The sequence below is a fragment of the Notothenia rossii genome (genome assembly GCF_949606895.1).
Source record: "Notothenia rossii genome assembly, chromosome: 5".
Classification (NCBI taxonomy): Eukaryota; Metazoa; Chordata; class Actinopteri; order Perciformes; family Nototheniidae; genus Notothenia; species Notothenia rossii.
The window spans coordinates 57,453,395-57,475,874 of record NC_136903.1 but is presented as its reverse complement, the minus strand read 5'-3'; the positions used below and the strand labels follow the sequence as shown (position 1 = coordinate 57,475,874).

Below are 22,480 nucleotides of genomic sequence, written 5' to 3'. Positions count from 1 at the left end.
CTTACTTTGTTTTCGGTCGTTAATCAAAATGAACACCATAGCTAAGACTTTCACGTTTTCAATGTTTTAAGTTTTGAGTTGTATGTTTTGTATCCGTTGATAAATAGTTTTAACGTTATCTCTCAAAACGCTGCTTCCTCTCCCGGCTGGCGAAGTGCTGTGTATTCAGAGAGAGCCGCGTGGCATGTGGTTACTGCGTGGTCTGTGGCTTTGCGCATGCTCTGTGCGTACATTAGCGCATGATCTCTGCCTGGTATCTGCCTGGTCTGGTCTCTGCCTGGTCTCTGCGTGCCTGGGTCACATCCATGGCCTGGGTGCAGCAGATCTTAATAATAATAATAATAATAGATTTAATTTGTTAGCGCTTTTACAGGTGCTCAAAGACGCTTTACAGATAATAGTGAAGAAAAAAAGAAAAGAGAAGAAAGGAACAACAAATAAATATATAGTTAAAGTCCTTATCTTGCGTAATTTACTGTAGCTGAAAGATCATAGAACTGTTTCAAAATGCATTAACTTGTTGGGTCTTATTCCAGTAACACGTGATATAGATCGAATATCGTTTCCTATTTGCTGTAAATCACTTGTTAATATCGGGAAAATGGGTCAAATTCAGAGGTATCCAGAAAAGTCTGGATTCAAACTTGCCGCTGCTTGGTGCTGTGTCGTGACGTCACGTGTGGTTCCGCGAATCCTGGTGAGTTCAGCCCGTCCCAGCATCACACAGTGTAGCATTGCTGGTATAGCCGCATGTCAACTTTGTGTATCAGTGTTTATCTCCGAGTTTGTCTTGTTTTTTCCGGATCATGGTGAAGAGGTGTGTCGTTGGCGGGTGTAGCAACACCAATCGGGATGGTTTTACCGTTCATTTGTTCCCGAAAGAGAAGGTTTTACGGGAGAAATGGGAGCGATTTGTGCGATCCGGACGGCAGCAGGGAGCCAGACAGCGGCAGCCGGGAACCACACGTGACGTCACGAAATGGCCTGCTTCCAGAAGCAAAGTTTTTTTATTGGACCTAATATTTTTCCTTTTTTTACATATTATTCAGTATGAAATAAAGAAACATACATTGACTATCTGTTGCATACACCCCCCAGAAATCAACTGCCAAAAAAAGTTTTTAATGTAAGATAAGGACTTTAAAGTTCAATAATACAAAAACAATCACACATGAAAAGCCAGATTGAAGAGGTGAGTTTTTGTGAGTTTTTTGAAGGTGGTGAGGTCGGTGCAGTCTCTGATGGGTTGTGGGAGTGAGTTCCAGAGGGAGGGGGCAGCGACGGAGAAGGCTCTGTCCCCCCAGGTCCGGTGATTGGTGCGGGTGGGGATGGATAGGAGGTTGGCTTCTGATGAGCGGAGGCAGCGGGAAGGGGTGTGGTGGTGCAGCAGGTCTGTGAGGTAGGGGGGGCCTGGTTGTTGAGGGCTTTGTAAGTTATGAGGAGGACTTTGAAGTGGATTCTTTGACGGACGGGGAGCCAGTGGAGGTTCTGGAGGATGGGAGTGATGTGGTCTCGGGAGCGGGTGTGGGTGAGGAGGCGGGCAGCAGAGTTTTGGATATGTTGGAGTTTATTGAGGAGGTTGGATGGTATGCCATAGAGCAGGGGTAGGGAACCTCCGGCCTCCGGGCCGTATACGGCCCGCGAGATCATTCGGTACGGCCCTCGAGGTAATTTATAAACACACGCAAAAAATAAAAAAATTGAAGAAATATAGACCGCAAATAAAAAGCGAGTGCCTGTTATCCTGGCCAAGATTAGGGTCCTTGAACACAACACGAGCCTGACGTGTCTGACAGGGGTGCAGTTTTGACAGAGAGCACCAGAACGCCAGAACGCCGCTCCGGCACTTGAGAAATTGCAGTAGCCTACCCATAAGGAGCCGTTCACATGCCGCAGTTTTTGCGTGGCTGTGTCTTTAGTTGAAAGCCCAGTGGCGATCTGTTCATCTGTCATACTGATCATACAGTCAATAACTTTGTTGTTATTAGCATCTGGTTAGCTAGCTATGCTAACGGATATAAGAAGCTTTTTCTCCAACCAGTGAGGTAAAGGCACATCGTTATCATCATCTTTATTTATTTTATCTTTATTTATCTGTTGTTATTTTGTTTTACTTGCTTGTAAGCGCTTTGAGCATCAGGAAAAGCGCTTTATAAATGTAATGTATTATTATTATTATTATTATTGATATGATCATTATAGTTATACAAAAATAAGAGAATAAAGTAAACAGGTATAAAATACTGTATGACAGTAAAACAAAGTTGTTATTAATAAACAAGAATACAGTTTGAAAGGGGAGTGATTTGTAAATATATCCATAAAGAAAAAGAAAATCTGCTTACAGTTCTGTTTCATATGGATGTTGAGAGATGTATCCATAGATCTCTTCATGTTGCTCTCAAAGTGCACCAGATTGATGCTTTTAACTTAAACTTTTAAAAACAAATCTTCCCGGGGGAGCATGCCCCCCGGACCCCCCTAGAGGGTGTGAGGTACCCCCCCACTTAAATCGTGTCCACATGGATAGGAAACTAAATACATTTTCACACATCTTGTGTCCATATCTTTCTGTTGTGGTGGTCATGCCACACCGTGCACGTGCATGCATGCGCGAGTCATGGTAAGATATCTGGATTAAGAGGTTGCTTTTTCTTTGCACAGCATGAAAGAAAGGCCAAATGAATGGGCTGTGATTTTAGTTTTTTTAAGCAGAGGTCAATAATTTGTACGGCCCTCAGAGGATGTTGAAAAAATTGAAATGGCCCTCGAGAGGAAAAAGGTTCCCCACCCCTGCCATAGAGGATGCTATTGCAGTAGTCGAGTCGTGAAGTGATGAATGCATGAATCAGGGTTTCAGCAGCAGAGGAGGAGAGTGATGGGCGGAGACGGGCAATGTTTTTGAGGTGGAAAAAGGCGGTCCTGGTGATGTGATTTATGTGGTGGTTGAATCTTGTCTCTGATTGGCTGCAAATCGATTGCCCTGAAAATGCTTTGATGTAGATATGTCGTTTGCTGGCTCCTCCAATCTTTGTATTATTTTAAGAATTCGTAACACCACACCATGAACATTCATTTAAAAGTAAAACAAATACGATGGCCGGCAAACTATTTACATTGCAATTATAATTTGTTTGTTCTTTGGATTGTATTTTCCTAATTTACAAAATGACAATGTAACTAGTCGATACATAATAAAACAAACACTGAAGGCCTACGAAAGACACAAGCAAAATATGTTATAAGAATTTCTTTATCGTCCATTTATTCTTTTAAATTGAGAATAGTGTACTAATAACTAATGTTGGTGCACATTTATATAAAGTTGATTATGATCAGGAATATCCCATCTGTACTTTGGTGCCCTGTCCCAGGTACAACTTAAGTAGGTATTAATCAATGTGTACATATAGTTTACTATCATTTTTAGTCATGCATAGTAGGCTACTGCCTTCCTGATTGCTTTATTTTTGAGAAACCTATTCTGCAACTACCTTGGTGTTAAGAGAGTACAATACCCTATGAGACTGTTCAGTCTCATAAAACAAGCTCAATTCACTTATTGAAAACACAAGCTTACAATCAAGTCAGATGGGAGATCTACAGAAGCAAAGTGTGATAGACAAAGATGTATTACTGAGATTATTTTTTTAAACAAACAGAAAATAAATCTTTGTTGTTCCACGAGGCCGTTCTACCTACATTCCATTTGCTATAGCAAATGGATTAACAAGTGAATGTAGGTACTTAACCTTCAACTACCTTCTGCCTGAAATCCCTGTGACATTATTGTTGTAACCAACTAGCTGTGTGGGACATTATCACAATACATATTTAAGCTAAATGACTTTGATTGTAAAATATATTTTGCTGTATTACTAGCTTCATCAACATGCTTTGGTGAAGGCCTATTCTTTCAACATGATGAACTTGAATAGTTGGATATTATTAGACGTCTAAAAGGACAACATTTGGTTGTTTGTTAGTAGGGTTGCTTTACTTTAATTGCAATGCTAATACCAATTTAGCATAGTGGTAGCACTAACTGCTAATAAGGTTTTGATACAGTATTCAGAGGCTGGCTGTAAGTGCTTGCTAGCATGTTCAATGTTTTGGGCTGAATTGTACTAGGCCTAGGGGAAGATGCTAATGTTATTTAACTTCTAGATCCTTTCATTTTTCACTTAAAGTGAAACTCAATAATTGTTTTGCATGCTGTCCGCCAATCACTCTGTTTTTTAAATATTGAGGTAAGTCACACATTTTAGAACATTGATACATTTCACAAAGCTACTTTCCTAACAAACGCGGTGCAGTTGTAGCAATCGCTACGAGAATGCACTCTGTGTTAGCTGCACAAGGCACTTTGCGTATACAGATGGAGCGATTCATTTCGGACAGTTTGAAACGCGAGGGCCGTGATTGGTACGTGATCTGCCCTCGCTCAAGGGAAAGCCTCCAGCTTGACTTGAGACCGCCCCCGTGATAGATAAATGTATTTATAATGACGCCAGCTGCAATGGATCATTGATCCACCAGGAGGTGCAGTGGGGTTCCACACTGGAGCTCATGTGAAATAAAGTCAGATACAGTACGCTGGATGTACAGCGGAACTTTGTTAAGATCCATATGTCACGGATATCATACTCTGTGCTAAATAAGAGACATGTAATCATTTACAAAACATCAACATGTTGTTATTTAACAAAATAATTTTGTTATTCGAAAAAAACAAACGGGAGGAAATGCAGCCCGGCTCTCGATTTTTAATCCTAATTTAATCATCATCTTCACCACGATCATTTATGTTTATGTTCGCCGAATTGACATGAAATTACTGACACATATGAATATACTGTATTCAACTTAATTAAAACGTTATTAACGTGCCTAAACTCAGTAATTCACCAAAAATATGTATATTTTAATGGAGTTTCGTCGGTCGATCAGGATCCCAAAGTGTAGCGGAAGGATCCTCATCTGGATGAAGGGTGTTATTTTCCCCATAAAGAACAAGTCGCTGCAAATTATCCCGCTTATTACATGGCCACATTCTCAAAAAAGTAACGACATGACTCCCAATATTAATTGAAATGCTTTTATGGATTTAGAAAATGTTTTTATTGATTTAAAAAATAGTTGTATGTATTGATTTAAATTCACATGCATCCGCTAAGAAAAATAGTCCGTTGTTACAGTTTTTTAAACAGTCTGAATGAAACGGCAGCTCTAAGCTGTGTATTTACACAACTAATGGCCCATCAACCACAGCTCTCTCCCCCCCCCCCCTCCCCCCCTGATCTTTCTTCTCCAGCAGCTAAATTAACAGTAGGTTACTCTGAGTGACCATAGACTGTATGTGACAAGCTTACAGTTAGTGACGTAACAACACCATAAAAGCTGGTGGGTTGAAAGCAATAGCCTACGGGAGGTAAAAATAACTAGAATAATTGTGACTTATTTATTGTGGCTTTTATGTTTTTAGGTATAAAATGTTATGTAATTCAGGCTTATAGTTCTCCCTTCTCTAAAAGCCTTCAACAATGACAATATTCATTGTAATTTAATAAATCCTTCCAACACACGTTGTAAAAAATAGCCTACTGTAAGTTAAGAAATCATTTCAATATGTACATCTTCTGATGTAACAACAATAACATTATAAATAGTAACATAGCTGAACATGGTATTGCACATTTAGCTTTGAGTGTTACTGACCGGAGATGTTTTTATTACATGAATTAAGGTGACTGAGGCTTTTTAACATACAGGGATGCAAACTCATCAGGTATGAAAAAGGTGACAAGGATCCGAGCCCCCGGCTCCCCCACCCCCCACCCCACGGAATGACAGAGGATTTTAGCAGTCAGAACAACTAAAGCAGCAGTGTTAATAATAACAGAAACGCCAAAGAGTCACATAATAGAAATATATAAAAGCATTTATTTCAAATTGTGGAGCAGTCAGTTTATAATTTTGGCAGCACTGTTGAGCATTTTGAAAATTTATTTTCAGGCCTCTGTGCAAGGCTTAAGTCTTTTTATCTTTATAGCCACATGGTGTAAAGTAACTAAGTTCATAAACTCAACAAGTACTATACTTGGGCACAATTTTGAGATACTTGTACTTTATTTAAGTATTTCAATGTTTTGCTACTTTGTTATTCTACTCCATTACAGTTCAGAGGTACATGGTGTACTTCTACTCCACTACATGTATTTAATACCTTTAGTTACTTCACAGATCTGGATTAATTAAGTGAAATATAATCAAGTGTTAAATCAGACTTTAGTTCCACCTGGAGTAAATCCACAAGCTACCCTGCAGTATACAAAGTCATTCAAACTAGCTGCACCTTTACCAGCTTTGAGAACACTTTCATGATCAACCATTATAAAACATATATTATTCTGAAATGGACCAATCTGCACAATGACTACTTTTACTGTCACTACTTTCACTATATTTTGATGATAATACTTTTCTACTTTTACTTGAGGAACATTTTGAATGCAGGACTTTTACTGTAACAGAGTATTCCTACACTCTGGGACGATTACTTTTACTCAAGTACAAGATCTGAGTACTTCTACTTTTACTCAAGTACAATATATATACTTATACCACCTCTGTTTATAGCCTATGAAAAAAACTATTAGAAATAGAAGGCTAAAGCTAACGTTAGCAGATAGTGACAATGTATGCTAGCTAGCTAGCTCAACGATTCCTTAAATAATATTGCCACAGAAAAACTTTTCAGTTCACATCACGCTCTGCCGCTCCGACAGGGAGCTCTGCTCTGAACACCTGAACGGCCCGTTCTAACAGCTGTTCACCAGCGGTCCAGTCTGTGCCACAGTGACTCCGGACGCACAGTTAATATTAACGAACGCACCCGTAGGTAATGTAGCTGCTGAAGCTAGACCATCATCTCGGAGCAGCAGAGCCTTATTATACATCCATGAGCAGAGCCGACAGGCAGGAAGACTCGAGCACACCGCTCGTACTTCATTATAATATATAAAAAAAGAACACCATGCGTGTCATGATGGCACATAACAGCTCACGGCCGCAGATTACTCCGGGTCCCAGCCCCCCCCATACCCCAAAAATATTTGTATTGCAGATCTACATGAATCACACAAACAACTTATTTTGGATTCAAAACGGCGAATTTCGCCGAAAGGTGACAAGTTTGCATCACTGAACATAGACAGAGCACAACTGAAACATAACATCTGAAACGATGTAACAACATAATACACTTGTGGGGATGCTTGGGATGTGAGGAGTGAGGGACACGGCTTAGAACGGGCGTGTCGCCTGGCAGGACAGGAGAGTGTGTTCACCAGTCTGCCTTGATCTATGAATTCATGTCCGTGTTTTATAGAAGGAAATTCCTTCACTTCATGAAAGTGTTTTAACCACACACACCTCTACTACACACACATGACGGGTGTTATTTTCCCCATAAGGAACAAGTCGCTGCAAATTATCCCGCTTATTACACGGCCAAATTCTCAACAAAGTAACGACATGACTCCCAATATTAATTGAAATGCTTTTATGGATTTAGAAAATGTTTTTATTGATTTAAAAAATAGTTGTATGTATTGATTTAAAAAATAGTTGTATGTATTGATTTCAATTGACATGCATCCGCTAAGAAAAATAGTCCGTTGTTACAGTTTTTTAAACAGTCTGAATGAAACGGCAGCTCTCAGCTGTGTATTTACACAACTAATGGCCCATCAACCACAGCTCTCTCCCCCCCTCCCCCCTTGATCTTTCTTCTCCAGCAGCTAAATTAACGGTAGGTTACTCTGAGTGACAAGCTTACAGTTAGACACAACACTGTCATTGCAAGTGACCCTCAGTTAGTTGACTTTTATGTTCAACTGCTAAATTCGTTACTGATAAAAAAGGGCTTCTACTGTACCTAATTACCTTAACACTAGAACCGCCAGAGGTTTTTGTATAGGCCTACCTAAACCTGTCAAATCACGCTATTAGAATGCAATTTTTAACAACATAGGGTGCTACATAACACACTTTCTGGAAAAGTCAGGGACTGGGAGACTTTAATATTTTATTGAAAATAAGTTACATTGCACACACACAACATCACATAAATTGAACCGATTGGTGGTTCTAGTGTTAAATAAACTCACTAATTAATGAAACCAGTTCAATACGCATTATTCTTATTCTTATCATTCTTTATGAGCGCAGAAATAGTCTTAAAATCAGATCTGTTTTTTAAATGAAATCTGACGGCAGGCAGTTAGCTCTGATCACCTATGACAAATGCGCCGCACCTAATCGCTGGCCATTCAGCCACAGACACTGTTCGAAATGGGGGGGAGCTAGGAGGAGCTTGGCTCCCCCGAAGAGGGAGGGAGCTCCCCTGAAGGCTGACTTTGAGATAAATAGGGGGAGCCCAAAACAATCGTGCATATTTGTGTCACACAGATTAGAAATGTTGAGTTTCTGTAAATAACAGTTCTTGAAATAAATAATAGTTATTGTTCATTACAGTTTCTGAATATTTGTTTTATATTTGTGAATATGTCTGGGTGTTGCCATCTGTATGTGGCGGCGCTGCATTCTTACTTATGTTGCTATGATTATGGCGGTGATGCCGGCGTGGTATTTGAAATGTTCATATTGATATTTTTTTAACTCTAGCTCTGTAATAAAAAAATATGGCAAAACGAAAACAGCCAAGCGTCACAGCTTTTGGATTCACAAGCAAAGAAGCGAAGGAGTCTAAAAATGACAACGTGAACGGAAAACAACTTTTAGTTGGCCGGCTGTAAGCGGCGTTAGGGTCGAGTTTGACAGCTCCACACCGAGGGAGAGGCCTGCCGATGCGGAGCCTGAAGAGGCTTCAACAACGGCCACATCCGCCGGCATAGTGACACCGTCTGTATTAGTAGAAGAGTGTTTTTATAGCAATTGATCGCATCCGCGCTGCTGCGCCAGTCAACAGAGCGTGCGTGTGACATATTTAGTAGCAGGATGTGCTCTGAAAAATAGGGCTCCCCGAAAGCAAATGGGTAATTCGAAAACTGACAGAGCTCCCTCTATACAAATCAAACTGTAGAAGGTGTGAAAGCACCTATTGTTTTAAATAATGGTCGGAATGTGACCTGTGAGCCTTCTGAATTACCGTGGGACAGCACATTCTAAACTAAAATGTTCAATCAATAAAGTAACATCTTATCTTATCTTAATAATATCTTCATATTAATAATAATAATAAATCATACAGTAGGCTATGTGTCCGAAAGGGAGCAGGAGGAAGCAAACACAAAAATATACTGCATATTAAAGCAAATGATTGTAAAGGTTAAAGTATGAGCATAACAAATAAAGAAGTGTAATGTAAACATTTACATTATAATTATGATTATTTAATATATAAAGACTATATATTATTGAATTACAAGATTAGATATACTTTAGTTGATCTAAAATATTGATGTGTTAAAATGCTCTTCAAAACACAACTGAAAGTCCATGAAACTTGTCTTTCTGTATTTGTGAATGAAGCGCCATCTCCTGGTTAAAACCTGAAATTGAAAATCTGGCAACGCCCTCTTGGAAAATAGTGGGAGGGCTTAACATTCCTCTATACTGGTCTTTGGCTGGTGGTAGGCAGGAAGCTGTAAGCTGGAGTCCGAAATTCAGTGCTCCATCTGTAGCTTCACGTCTCTGATGATCTGAAAAGCTAAATGATGTCATAAATGTACACAGATTTTTCTTGTGTTGAAAGAGATTAGCAGCTCAATGTTACTTGGGTTGTGAACGCACAACAGTTGGTTTTTTGTTAGTAGAGTTGCTTTACTGTAATTGCAATGCTAATACCAATTTAGCAGGTAGCTAACTGCTAACAAGGTTTTGATTTTCAGAGTAGATTGGCTCTAAGTGCTTGCTAGCATGTTCAATGTGATGAGCTTATGCTAGCTAGGTTGATAAGGCCTAGGGGAAGATGCTAATGTTATTTAACTTCCAGATCCTTTCATTTTTCGCTTACGGTGAAACTCAATATGTTTTTTACATACTGCATGTATATGCTCTGTGTGTTTGTGCATGTACATATCCTCCCTGTGTGTGTAATGTGTGTAAACACAACAGAGTGGGGAAAGACATTTCCCTCTGAGGGATGAATACATTATATCTTCTTCTTCTTCTTCTACTGAGAAATCATAAGTGAATGGCCACATTAGGTTTGCCTGCAGTGAATGCTAACACCTATGAGCTAGTTTATAGATGTATCATGGCATAGCCAGATGTCTCTCATAACCCACAGTCTATGGCTGTTACTGGTGGGTTATAGCATAATTTTATATCTGAATTGTGCTTGGAATTTGCACCCAACATGTTAATAACAGTTTTTTTGCCCCTTCATGAATATGGATTGGGGGGTTGAATTTTTTCTCAAGTCATCTGTTCAATTAATATTAAGCCTTAAAACTTTTGCATAAATTAGGGCGTGGTCACTTTGATGGACATGTACATGCCTCACTGTCAGCTAACAGCAACTTGTCCACTCTACTAGGCTACAACCATAGAGGCTACAATGTTAATTAGTTGTAGTTACTGTACTTGACCCTTTAGCTTTAGCCGTGTTCGTGGTGATTGTGCCTTTTAGGGAATATTGTTACAAATACCAGACAATTAGAATGTTGTGCTGTGCACTTGAATGTACTAACAGAACTTCCAAGAAGTCTGAAATTATAATATTATACATGTCCCGTTCGCAGGTGTTTGTGTGCTTGGTAGCTTAGCTTGTTACTTATTAGCCAGCTAAGGACGTAACCCTTTATACTATATACATTTTAGTTTATGATTCAGCCTTGGGTAAGACTTTTATAGTCTATGGCTATGACGGCCATAATGCTAAACGGGAGCAAATGTTAATAGGGGACTGTTACGGCTGCTGCCTTCCTGGTCGTCTGAGTGTTTTCATTTGTGTGTGTTCTATGTAAATTAGCTGTGCGGTTGCCCTCCCGGCATTGGCTGCCATCTCCTGGTCCACCCCTGAAGATTGCGATTGGAGCACACCGGGCACGACACACTCCAATCGCAGCGCACAGCCGGCGCACCCCTGTTGGAGATGACTACAAAGCTTGGGGACAATTATCATTCTGGAGGCTCTGTATGTGGACAGATGCCTCTCGCTACTTGCTCTTTGTTCTGGGGTTAAACTAATGTGATTAGTAGTGTCTAGAGTAGGTTAGTTAGAGTGTAGAGTAGCTTAGTTAGTGTTTAGAGTAGTTTACGATTCTGTGACGGTTGCCATTAGTTAGCTGTGTTTTGTAGAGATTCTTTGGTTAGTTGTATTACTTTTAAAGTGAGGTTTTGTTTTGTTCTTTATTTAGTATATTAGTATTTATTTTCCCTGTATGTCTTTAGACTGACCTTTTAGAGTCCTCCCTTAGTTTAGTTGCCCATTTAAACTTGCGCCTTTGTGGCCTCTATTTGTTTGTTATTTAAACCGGTGTTTTTGGCTCTTTTGTTTGCTTCAGGCTGTTTGCCTGCCATTTTGTTCACCTGTTGTGCATTAAAACCACTTATAATTATACCAATACCAATCTGGTTGTGTTGCTTCCCTTTGATTCCCCTAGCTCAGAAGGGAACGTAACACATGGGGGGGTGGTCCGGGATATTAACTACTTTCCTGGGGTTATAAGTGGTTGTGTACAGCTAAAAACAATTTGGTAAGGTTGTGTGTATGAGTATGGCAACTTTTGATTTGGAGTCGTTTTTGGTCTGTCCTTCTCATGAGCAGTTAGTTCAGTGTCGTAGAGACGACTTATATGAGATAGCGCAACATTTTGGTCTCCCAGTGGCAAAACAATTATTAAAAAAAGAGTTAAAGGCTCAGGTGGTGGATGAGTTGGTGGAAAGGGGTTCTCTGGTGCTGCCTGCACAAGCTGAGCTCACTGTGCCAAATGTCCGTGCTAAAGGAGAGGGTAGTGACAGCGAGGGGAGCGAGCAGTGTAAAGCACCGTCTGCGCCGCCTCGCTATAGTCCACCGTCTCCTGGTAGTCCTGATTCCTGGGAAGGGAATAAACTTAAAGTCCGCCTCGCCCGACTTCAGTTGGAAGCTAAAGACAGGCAACTTCAGTTAGAGGCAAAAGACAGGCAGTATCAGTTTCAGTTGGAGGTAAAGAAAATCGAAGCCGATAAGGAAATAAAAAAAATCGAAGCAGATAAGGAAGTCCGGATGCGGCAGATGGAGCTAGACTCCCAACTGCGCGCATCCGGTGCTTTTGACTCTGCCGGAAGAAACTTGCCATCTCCACCTCCTCCACCTGCCTTTGACGTGAGTAACAACATTTCGCTAGTGCCAACATTCTGTGAGACTGAGGTAGATGCCTATTTTGGTGCCTTCGAGCGCATTGCTACAGCATTGCGGTGGCCGGTTGAAGTTTGGGCTCTGATGGTAACGTGCAAATTATATGGAAAAGCTCAGGAAGCAGTTGCGGCTCTCACGTTAGAGGACAGCCTGCAGTATGACTAAGTAAAGGTTGCCATCCTCAGAGTGTATGAGTTAGTTCCTGAAGCTTACCGGCAAAAGTTTAGACACTATAGGAAGAGTCCTGATCAAACGCACGTAGAGTTCGCTCGGAAAAAGGGAATGTGTTTTGCTAAGTGGATTGCTTCATGTAATGCTACCGATTATTCTTCTCTGAGAGAATTGATCATGTTGGAGGAGTTTAAGAAGTGTTTGCCTGATTGCATTGCTGAGTACGTGAACAAACAAAGGGTAAACTCTCTCTCTGCTGCCGCTGTGTTAGCTGATGAGTATGTGCTGACGCATAAAACTGTGTTTTCCGCTGTCTCTACGGAGAGATCCCGCCGTGTGTCAGCCGCAACATTTACTCAGCCAGCAAATGTGTATAACGTAAGCAGAGAAAAGAGAGAGTGTTTTTACTGTCATAAACCTGGACATGTCATTGCCAACTGTGCAGCTTTGAAACGTAAGGAACAGCGGCAGAAAATATCCCCGCCTAAAGGCATTGGCCTGGCTACACACGCACGCGCACAGGCAAGTAAACGTGACCCTTATGTTTCATTATCTGATCCTGTGATTGTGCCGGTGTCTTCAGATAAAGCTGTGTCCGAGGAGAAGCCAGAAATTGTGGCTCCTCCTCGTGAGGATGTCGTGAGACCAGCGCGACACGCCGGCTCAGACAAGCCTCCCGACTTTCCGACTCTCCCGGTAACCCGAGAGTGTCAGGTAGTTTATCGGATCCTAGTGTTGGTGTTAGCTCTGCAACACTTCAAGATTTATGTTGGACCCAGCCTTTGGCCAATTGTGATGTTTACATGTTACGATCCATTCATATTCTGCCCTAGCGTGTCCAAGCACAATCAGCGTCTCCTGCAATGGGCTCTGATTGTGCGGGACTACAACAGTAGACACCCGTCATTAAAGGGCTCAGAGAATGTGTTGGCCGATGCTTGTCCAGGTTGAGTTTGAGATGTTAGTGTGTCAGATTGAGTTTGTGATGAATGTGTGTTATTAGGAATTTCGTTAGTGTGCTTAGGTTCACAAAACCTGTGGGTTTGTGTCTTAAGGGGGGGAGTGTTACGGCTGCTGCCTTCCTGCTCGTCTGAGTGTTTTCAGCTGTGTGTGTTCTATGTAAATGAGCTGTGCGGTTGCCCTCCCGGCATCGGCTGCCATCTCCTGGTCCGCCCCTGAAGATTGCGATTGGAGCACACCGGGCCCGACGCACTCCAATCGCAGCGCACAGCCGGCGCACCCCTGTTGGAGATGACTACAAAGCTTGGGGACAATTATCATTCTGGAGGCTCTGTATGTGGACAGATGCCTCTCGCTACTTGCTCTTTGTTCTGGGGTTAAACTTGTGTGATTAGTAGTGTCTAGAGTAGGTTAGTTAGAGTGTAGAGTAGCTTAGTTAGTGTTTAGAGTAGTTTACGATTCTGTGACGGTTGCCTTTAGTTAGCTGTGTTTTGTAGAGATTCTTTGGTTAGTTGTACCACTTTTAAAGTGAGGTTTTGTTTCGTTCTTTATTTAGTATATTAGTATTTATTTTCCCTGTATGTCTTTAGACTCACCTTTTAGAGTTGCCCATTTAAACTTGCGCCTTTGTGGCCTCTATTTGTTTGTTATTTAAACCGGTGTTTTTGGCTCTTTTGTTTGCTTCAGGCTGTTTGCCTGCCATTTTGTTCACCTGTTGTGCATTAAAACCACTTATAATTATACCAATATCAATCTGGTTGTGTTGCTTCCCTTTGATTCCCCTAGCTCAGAAGGGAACGTAACAGGTACCCAATTATCTCAGTGGTGGCCGCCGGAGCTAACGGAGCCGCAGGGGGCTAGCTCCAGCCGGCGTCCCACAGCTAGCCCACTGCGGCTCCGTTAGGTCCGGGGTCGGGCGGTGGAGTCCGTCTTTTCTTAACTTGTGAATGACAAGCATTAAGAATAACAAAACATAGCTAATTCTCTTGCAGATTGTCTCATTTGATTTTGAATGTAACGTTTATATAGGGGAACACACTGTTAGCAGTAACTTGGTATGCACGTATTTCATGTTAGCTTAGCTTCTTAGCCTGAGCTAGCTCTGTTTACTTCCAGTTCGGAGGCAGCAGGTCCCGCCTCGGCTCCGCCTCTTTGCCCTTATTTGAAGCAGGCAGGATTAGACTCTGACGTCGCTGTCAAGCCATTAGTGGCCGACTCCGCCTACTAAGGGCTTCTCGGCAACTCTGCAGAATTCTATGGGTGACGTCACGGACACTACGTCCATTTATATATACAGTCTATGCTCTCAACACAGGGTTTGTTTAATTACTACTGCCACTACTACAACAATTATAATAGAGGTAACATCTGCACATAGTGTAAAACAACTTTTAGTGACACATAACATTTTGGCCCTTAGCTTGTCATGCTTGACAAAAATTGGCCCTTTGGTAAATATAATTGGGGAGCCCTGATGTACTCAATTAGTTGCTTGTAAAAGGGGTAACACAAGCAACTTAATGAAGCATTTGCAAACGAAACACTCATTGAACCTAAAACGGTGCTAATAGTGTTAGGGGGCTTCAGCCGCGCTGTTTGTAAATGTGACCTGAGCGAAGGCTCGCAGGCAGGTTAGCTGCTGCGCACAGATAATATGTTTTGTTTACCTGAGTGCAGTCTTGCAGGCACATCGCCTTGTCTTTTTTTAGTTTATTAACACTGCCAGTTTATTAATGTGAGCTCCTACACCTATAATAATTTGGCCTTTCATTGAATGCATTATAAACCAGTTAAACTTACAGATATCATTGTGAATTGGAAAACTGCATTTAAATGTTGTTAAAGGTCAAGCTCAAATACGTTGTTCTATGTTTAAACCTTCAGACACATTTTGACGTGTTTCAGTTCAGCACATCATTTATTTTGTGATGATTTAAAAGTACAATCCAGAATAAAATACGCATCTTTTTGCCATCTTAGCCTTTTGACCAATTTCTTCATATCTCAGTTTTGCATGATGTCACTGTACGACAATGTTCTAAGGATCTCTTGTCGAGCTAGAATCCGTGTATCTACCGTCCAATTGTTTTTCTTTATTAAACACGTAAATGGAAGAGCGTCTGAGAGGCGTTTTTGCTTTTTACCTTACTAAATGGTCAAATGGTCATTGGAGCGAGGGGCGGGGCGAGACTCACGGAAGTGATTTCAAAACAAAAGCACTCGTTTGCTAAAATCACACTTTGAATCACTACAGTATCCTGCTGAAGGAACGGTGATTATTATAAACAAGGTGAAATTAGCGATCACAACGAAAACGGCCAAGACACATATTGAGCCCAGAAAATGAATGTTATTAAGGGCTGTAAACAGTGTGTGAAATACGGGGGGGTCCGGGGGAGCTCGACCCCCCCAGTTAACACCTGAGCCCCCCTGAAAGCCTCAACAGCAAAATGTAGGGGGGGTCTGAAATTATAATATTTATTTGTCACTTGCAATGGTCACTAACATGTTTTTAAGCTTACTATGTCCAGTATTCATAATTCAAAACATCTATTTACAAATATCTTCTATTTTGGCTGTCAAAAGCAGAGCCAGCCGCGTGACGCGGGTATGCTGCGTGACGCGATCACAAATTATGCAAATTAGCCCCACGCGGCAAAGAGGAGAGAAAGACGTTACATTAGAGAAGACTAAAATATCGAAGAGAAAGCTAAACCCAAGTGTTTCACTGGCGCACTTTGGGTTCACATCCAAAAAAGTGACACCACAAGATGACCAAGAGACACCCAGAGGTGATACTGATGATGCAGCAGCTAGCACAGCACTCGCTACCAGAACCGTTAGCGAGTCGGGGGCTCCTGTCCCGCCCAGTCACTCCCCAGAAGGAGGTGAAGTTTGAGGCAGAGCGCTCAAAAGACGCAGCAGTTGCGGAGGTAGCTGCTACTGCTGCTAGTGACTTTCCGCCGGCTGGTTGGACAACGAAGCAGGTGGGCGAATGGAAGGACCGCAACCCTTGGCTTGACATTAAGGCTGGAAAGTTAGGATGCTTAGCGTGTAGGAAAGCAAAAACGTTGCTACTCTCATAAAAGGGACCAGGTTTACACCTCGCGGAAGAATGGTGTTACTAGCCCTGATGCAAAACAGCTACGAAAGAAGATATACAAATACAGGGACAGCCAGGCCCACGCGAGGTCAGTGGAAATAGTACAGATGAAAGACAAAGAAACCCTCCCAAACTGTTTCATTGATGTACAGTCCGATTTACTCAAGAAAACAACAGTCTCGTTTAGAACAGCTTACACCGTAGCAAAGGAAAGGCTATCTTATAAAAAGCTCAACCCCCTCATGATAATGCAGGAGCTGAATGGAGCCGAAGTTGGGAATATCCACAAATCTGACCATGCATGCGCAGAAATAATAAGTCACATTGCAAAGGAAATGCGCCGCAAGTTCGTCTCTAATGTGAAATAAATGGATTCAAAGGTATCAATCACAATTGATGAAAGTACCGTTCACGGTCGTCCCTATCTAATCATTTACGTAAGATGTGATGTCAGTGGTAAGGGGGATGTAGATAATGTTTTCCTGGATATAGTGGAACTTACAGATGGGGTCGATGCTGAATCAATTTATAACTCGATGATGGCGAGTCTATATAAAGCTGGAATGGATGATGACTTTTTGAGGAAGCACCTAATAAGCATAGCCACCGATGGGGCTGCAGTGCTCACGGGAAAAGCCAGTGAGCTTGTCGTCAGACTCAAAAACAATTTTTCGAACGTGCAGTCTGTACACTGCCTGGCGCACAGACTAGAACTGTCAGTCAAAGATGCTCTTAAAGAAGTGGGTGGCACTAATCAGTTGGAGATATTTATTTCACATTTATACTCACTCTACAATCAGTCAACCAGGAATTCCAGATTGCTGAAAGAAGCAGTGACCGAGCTCAACATGGAAATACTGAAAATAGGTCAAATTTTCACCATCAGATGGGTTGCTAGCAGCTTTAAAACAGTAAAAGCTGTATGGAAAGATTTCCCCGCACAAGCACTCCATTTTAAAACATCCAGTGAGAACGCATCACGTAATGATCTTGAGAGGCAAAAATACAAGGGACTTCTCAAGCACCTAACCAACTCAGGATTCGTGGAAGATTTGGCTGTCATGAAAGACATCCTGCGTGAACTCCAGAGCCTGTCTCTCAAGCTGCAGAGAAGATAAATGACACTTGTGGACTCAAGTGTCCACATCAAACAAACCGTCAATGTTTTGACCGCCATGAAGACGACTGGGGGGAGATCAACGAAGAAGGCTGAACAGGGCGTGTCATCGGTCTTTTTTAAGGACGTAGAGCTGACAGAAGGCAGGGGGGAAATAAACAAGCCTTGTTTTTATGAAACGGTCGTTGCTACTATAACCAAGCGCTTACCGGAGACAAGCTTGGTCCAGACGCTCAAAGCTCTTGATAAGCGCTTCTGGCCAGGAGAGCAGGAAGACTTGACTTTGTATGGAGACCAAGAAGTACACCGTCTGGCTCGGAGAACCAGCCGGGGAGGCCGTGGGGCAGTTTAGAGACTGGAAATTGCAGGGCACTCCACCGGGCAAAACACAGCCGGGGAGGCCGTGGGGCAGTTTAGAGACTGGAAATTGCAGGGCACTCCACCGGGCAAAACACTGGAACGGTTATGCATAGCAAGTCGCACTTACCTCCCCACGTCTGCTGAGTGCGAAAGAGGCTTTTACGCCATGAATAACGCCGACAACCAGAGCCACAACAGGTTGCACGAGGAGAGCCTGTCTTCGCGTGTGTGTGTGTGTGTGTGTGTGTGTGTGTGTGTGTGTGTGTGTGTGTGTGTGTGTGTGTGTGTGTGTGTGTGTGTGTGTGGGTGGGTGTGGGTGTGTGCAGGCCCGCCCCTCCCTACACGCAGAACACGCAGACTGTGTGTGTGTGTGTGTGTGTGTGTGTGTGTGTGTGTGTGTGTGTGTGTGTGTGTGTGTGTGTGTGTGTGGGGGTGTGTGTGTGTGTGGGGGTGTGTGTGTGTGTGTGTGTGAAAAAATCGAAAACAGATGGCTCTTTTTCATTCATATGAACGTTAGAATATATAATTATACATATATAAATATACAGCGCCCCGGTTGAGAAACGCTGCTACTACTGATTGTCTTGGATTGCATCCATGAAATATTGTATAGGCCTACTGCATATTGAGAAATCTACGACCGGTATATTGCGCAATGTTAGAAATTAAAATCAATGTTTTGATGGTATAATGTAGCTTAAACATACCGTCAGTTTAAACGCTCTTTCATACTGAAAAACCAGAAATTCTTGTGCACAAGCAGTTAAGCTTTTATTCTGAAAATCCTTCATCTACGGTTAGCATTTAGCATGTGGCTAATATACGATTTCCTAAAGAGGTGAATTGAGTAGCGAAATGATATGGAGTGGTGCAAATCGAAACCTACAGATTTAACACTACAACTATAGATGTCGAGGTACTACCATGTTGAATATTAAATGAAAGTACAGTTTATTTGAATACATTATTGTTTACAGACGAGAGTAGCATGTGACAACATCCGGAATGACCGGAAACCAAACGAGCCGAGAAGTATTGTTTAGAGTATTGATTACAGCGTTTAGAATGTGTTAAATGAAAAGTGATGAAAGAGAATATGAGGAGAAACTGCGTGTTAAGCATATATTGAATGTGAAAAGAACCTATCCTCTGTTGAAATGCAATAACGGACATTGGAGACGAGGTGAGCCGGCTGGCGGGGAGGAGCCAGCAGAGGATATATAAGAGCGCCGGAGGAGAGATCCGGTCTCTTCTCTTCTTGCTCAGGAGAGCCAGATCACAGCTGTTTTCTGCCGGAACAATATTCTGTCTGTAACACTACCGCGCCTTTTTTAATTAAAGTATCCCATTTGAATCTTTTCAGAGACTCCATTTAGTCTCATTTTAAAGCTTCTCTCCTGGACGCGAGAATAAAGAACATATTTAACAGCAATAAACGGGAGATGGGGACCCCCCCGATTATTGACGGGTATTTCGCACACTGGCTATAAATATAATAAGCCTGTGTCTAAAATGGACAACATTGTTAGGAGATTTAAAATATACAGCGGTTCTGCACTGTGGTCACTCAGCCGCCTCTCGCGTTTGTTTTTTTAAATCAGCTGCTCTTAATTTTTCCTGCTATATTTGACGAGTGATACAAATATTTGTTACCACAAGTTCTTAAGGAAACTGACACTGTTGGACTCGGTTCTAGTTTGACTTCGACCAAAAATAAAATGAGGTACTTTTACTCTGTACTTTGTGAGTAATCCTCTGTCAAAGTCCCCTCCATAGTACATAATGCATGTTGTTCTGCTATCTTTGATGAATGATACACATATATATTATATATTAAATAAAAATAGCAGAGAAACATGCATTCTTGTTCTCAGGAGGGGACATTGACAGAGGAGTACTGGAACAGTACACAGTAAGTACTTCATAGTAGGCATGGGCGGTATCATTTTTTTCATACCGACATACCTTGCTGACATCATACCGTGGTATACGGTATATGACGGTATCAGTCCCAATTTAAGGGGTAATTTCTCCCCCCAAATATTTTTTTACTCACTATATCAACAGCCAGCCCCACCCAAAATATTTTCCACCAGCCGCCACTGACGGTGTGACTTGGGTCGACTTGAGTGAGGTGGCGTTCGGCGGCAAATAGATGTTTCGAACGGTATATTATATGTTCGGTGTAAAATGCAGCCCGAGCCGGTAGACGCTCGCAAAGTGCCGCGACGTGCGCGCAAGTGCAAAACAAGGGCTGCATACATGACACATTGTGCCAATGGCACATTTTGAGATCGGATACAGGACGCGTTTGTAGATGTCCGACGTTGTTTCCATAGTGAGCTAAGTTAACAATATATCATCATACATAAACATTTTCCGGGAGTAAATACTTGACTTATGTAAACTGTGTTCGTTATTCTCCCGTCCAGGAGAGAAGCTTCAAAAAGGAGACTAAATGGAGTCTCTGTGAAAGTTCAAATTGGGTACTTTAATTAAAAAAGGAGCGGGTTGGTCACAAGCATGATATTGTTCAGTCAGACAAACAGCTGTGATCCGCTCCTCGTTACGGAAGCCAAGAGTTGGATCTCTCCTCCGGTGCTGTTATATATATCCTCTGCTGGCTCCTCCCCGCCAGCCGGCTCGCCTCGTCTCCAATGTCCGTTGTTGCATTTAAACAGAGGATTGGCTCCTTTCACATCCAATATATGCTTAACACGCCTTTTCTCCTCATATTCTCTTTCATCACTTTTCATTTAACACATTCTAAACGCTGTAATCAATACTCTAAAAAATACATCTCGGCTCGTTGGGTTTCCGGTCATTCCGGATGTTGTCACATGCTACTCTCGTCTGTAAACAATAATGTATTCAAATAAACTGTACCTTCATTTAATATTCAGCATGGTAGTATCTCGACATCTATAGTTGTAGTGTTAAATCAGTAGGCTTCGGTTTGCACCACTCCATATCATTTCGCTACTAAATTCACCTCTTTAGGAAATCGTATATTAGCCACATGCTACATGCGTAGATGAAGGATTTTCAGAATAAAAGCTTAACTGCTTGTGCACAAGAATTTCTGGTTTTTCAGTATAAAAGAGCATTAAAACTGACGGCATGTTTAAACTACATTTCCCCATTAAAACATTGATTTTAATTTCTAACACTTATTGAATAAAGTTTGCTATATTCACTAAATAGTTTGGCAATACTATTCCGTGCATGTGTTAAAAACCTTATTTCCATTTGATTCATTGGATTACTCGCGTGAATGTTTAGCACGTAAATGCTTTCGTTTTTAAAACCGTCCGACCTCGACTACAAAACCATCAACTAGTTGCGTAGGATTAAAGAATGTCAACACTCGCTCACCCCGTCTTAAACATTCCCAAAGAAGTGCCTCCGTCTCTCGTTGTGCTGGATGAAGTCACTGGCGACGAGTAAACCCAAAATAGTCCCAAACAGGCGCAGAGGCATTTTTCTTTTTTACTAGTTGTCCGAGTTCGGGGCCGGCAAATGCTGCCGCCATTTTGCTCAGCTCAGCTCTGTGCTGAGCTCTGAGAGCGGGAAAGACGGACTGCCCTCCTCTGCCCTCTGCTGGCGCGTGCTGTGCATTACAACCAATGTCGTCCCTGTCAAAACTCTGTGTCAGTGTAATAGAATGAAACGCATCTATGATTTGGCGCACAGTCTGTGACGTCACGGAATTGAAAATCATACCGACGGTATTTCGAAATACCCTGGTATACCGTAATACCGTCATACCGCCCAAGCCTACTTCATAGTACTTGTGGGGGTAGTTTCACTAGTACTGAGTCCAACAGGATCAATATCACGAAGAAAAAATGGCAACAAAAAAGAATTCCCTCATAAAACTTAGCAGAAGTGGCTTGATTGTGTTCTCAGCAGGGGATATTTTCTCCAAAAATACACAGTAAAAGTACTTCAATTTATTGTAAGTAGTAGGCTAACTAATACAAAGTCAAGCAGTATCAATTTCATTAAGAACTAATGGTAACATTATATTTTTATCATTCATCAAAGATAGCAGAAAAACATGCATTATGTAGGCTACTAAGGAGGGGACTTTGACAGAGGATTACTCACAAAGTACACAGTAAAAGTATTTTACTTCTGGTAGAAGTCAAACTAGAACCGAGTCCAACAGTGTCAGTTTCCTTAAGAACTTGTGGTAACAAATATAGCAGGAAAAATGAAGAGCAGCTGATTTGAAAAAACAAACTGAGAGGCGGCTGAGTGACCGCAGTGCAGAACCGCTGTATAGTTTAAATCTCCTAACAATGTTGTCCATTTTAGACAGAGGCTTATTATATTTACAGCCCTTAATAACATCCATTGTATGGGCTCAATATGTGTCTTGGCCTTTTTCGTTGTGATC

The 22,480-nt window shown here is 41.8% G+C and overlaps 1 protein-coding gene across 1 annotated transcript in view; it reads left to right on the top strand.

Annotated features, from left to right (window-relative positions):
- Window positions 1–450: 450 nt before the first annotated feature.
- LOC307039719 (uncharacterized protein) overlaps window positions 451–22,480 on the top strand; it is a 74,954-nt gene continuing 52,924 nt past the window's right edge. The window contains exon 1 of the transcript XR_013808323.1: window positions 451–1,145. The gene's annotated coding sequence lies outside the window, so the exon portion shown is untranslated. The remainder of the gene's footprint in view (window positions 1,146–22,480) is intronic.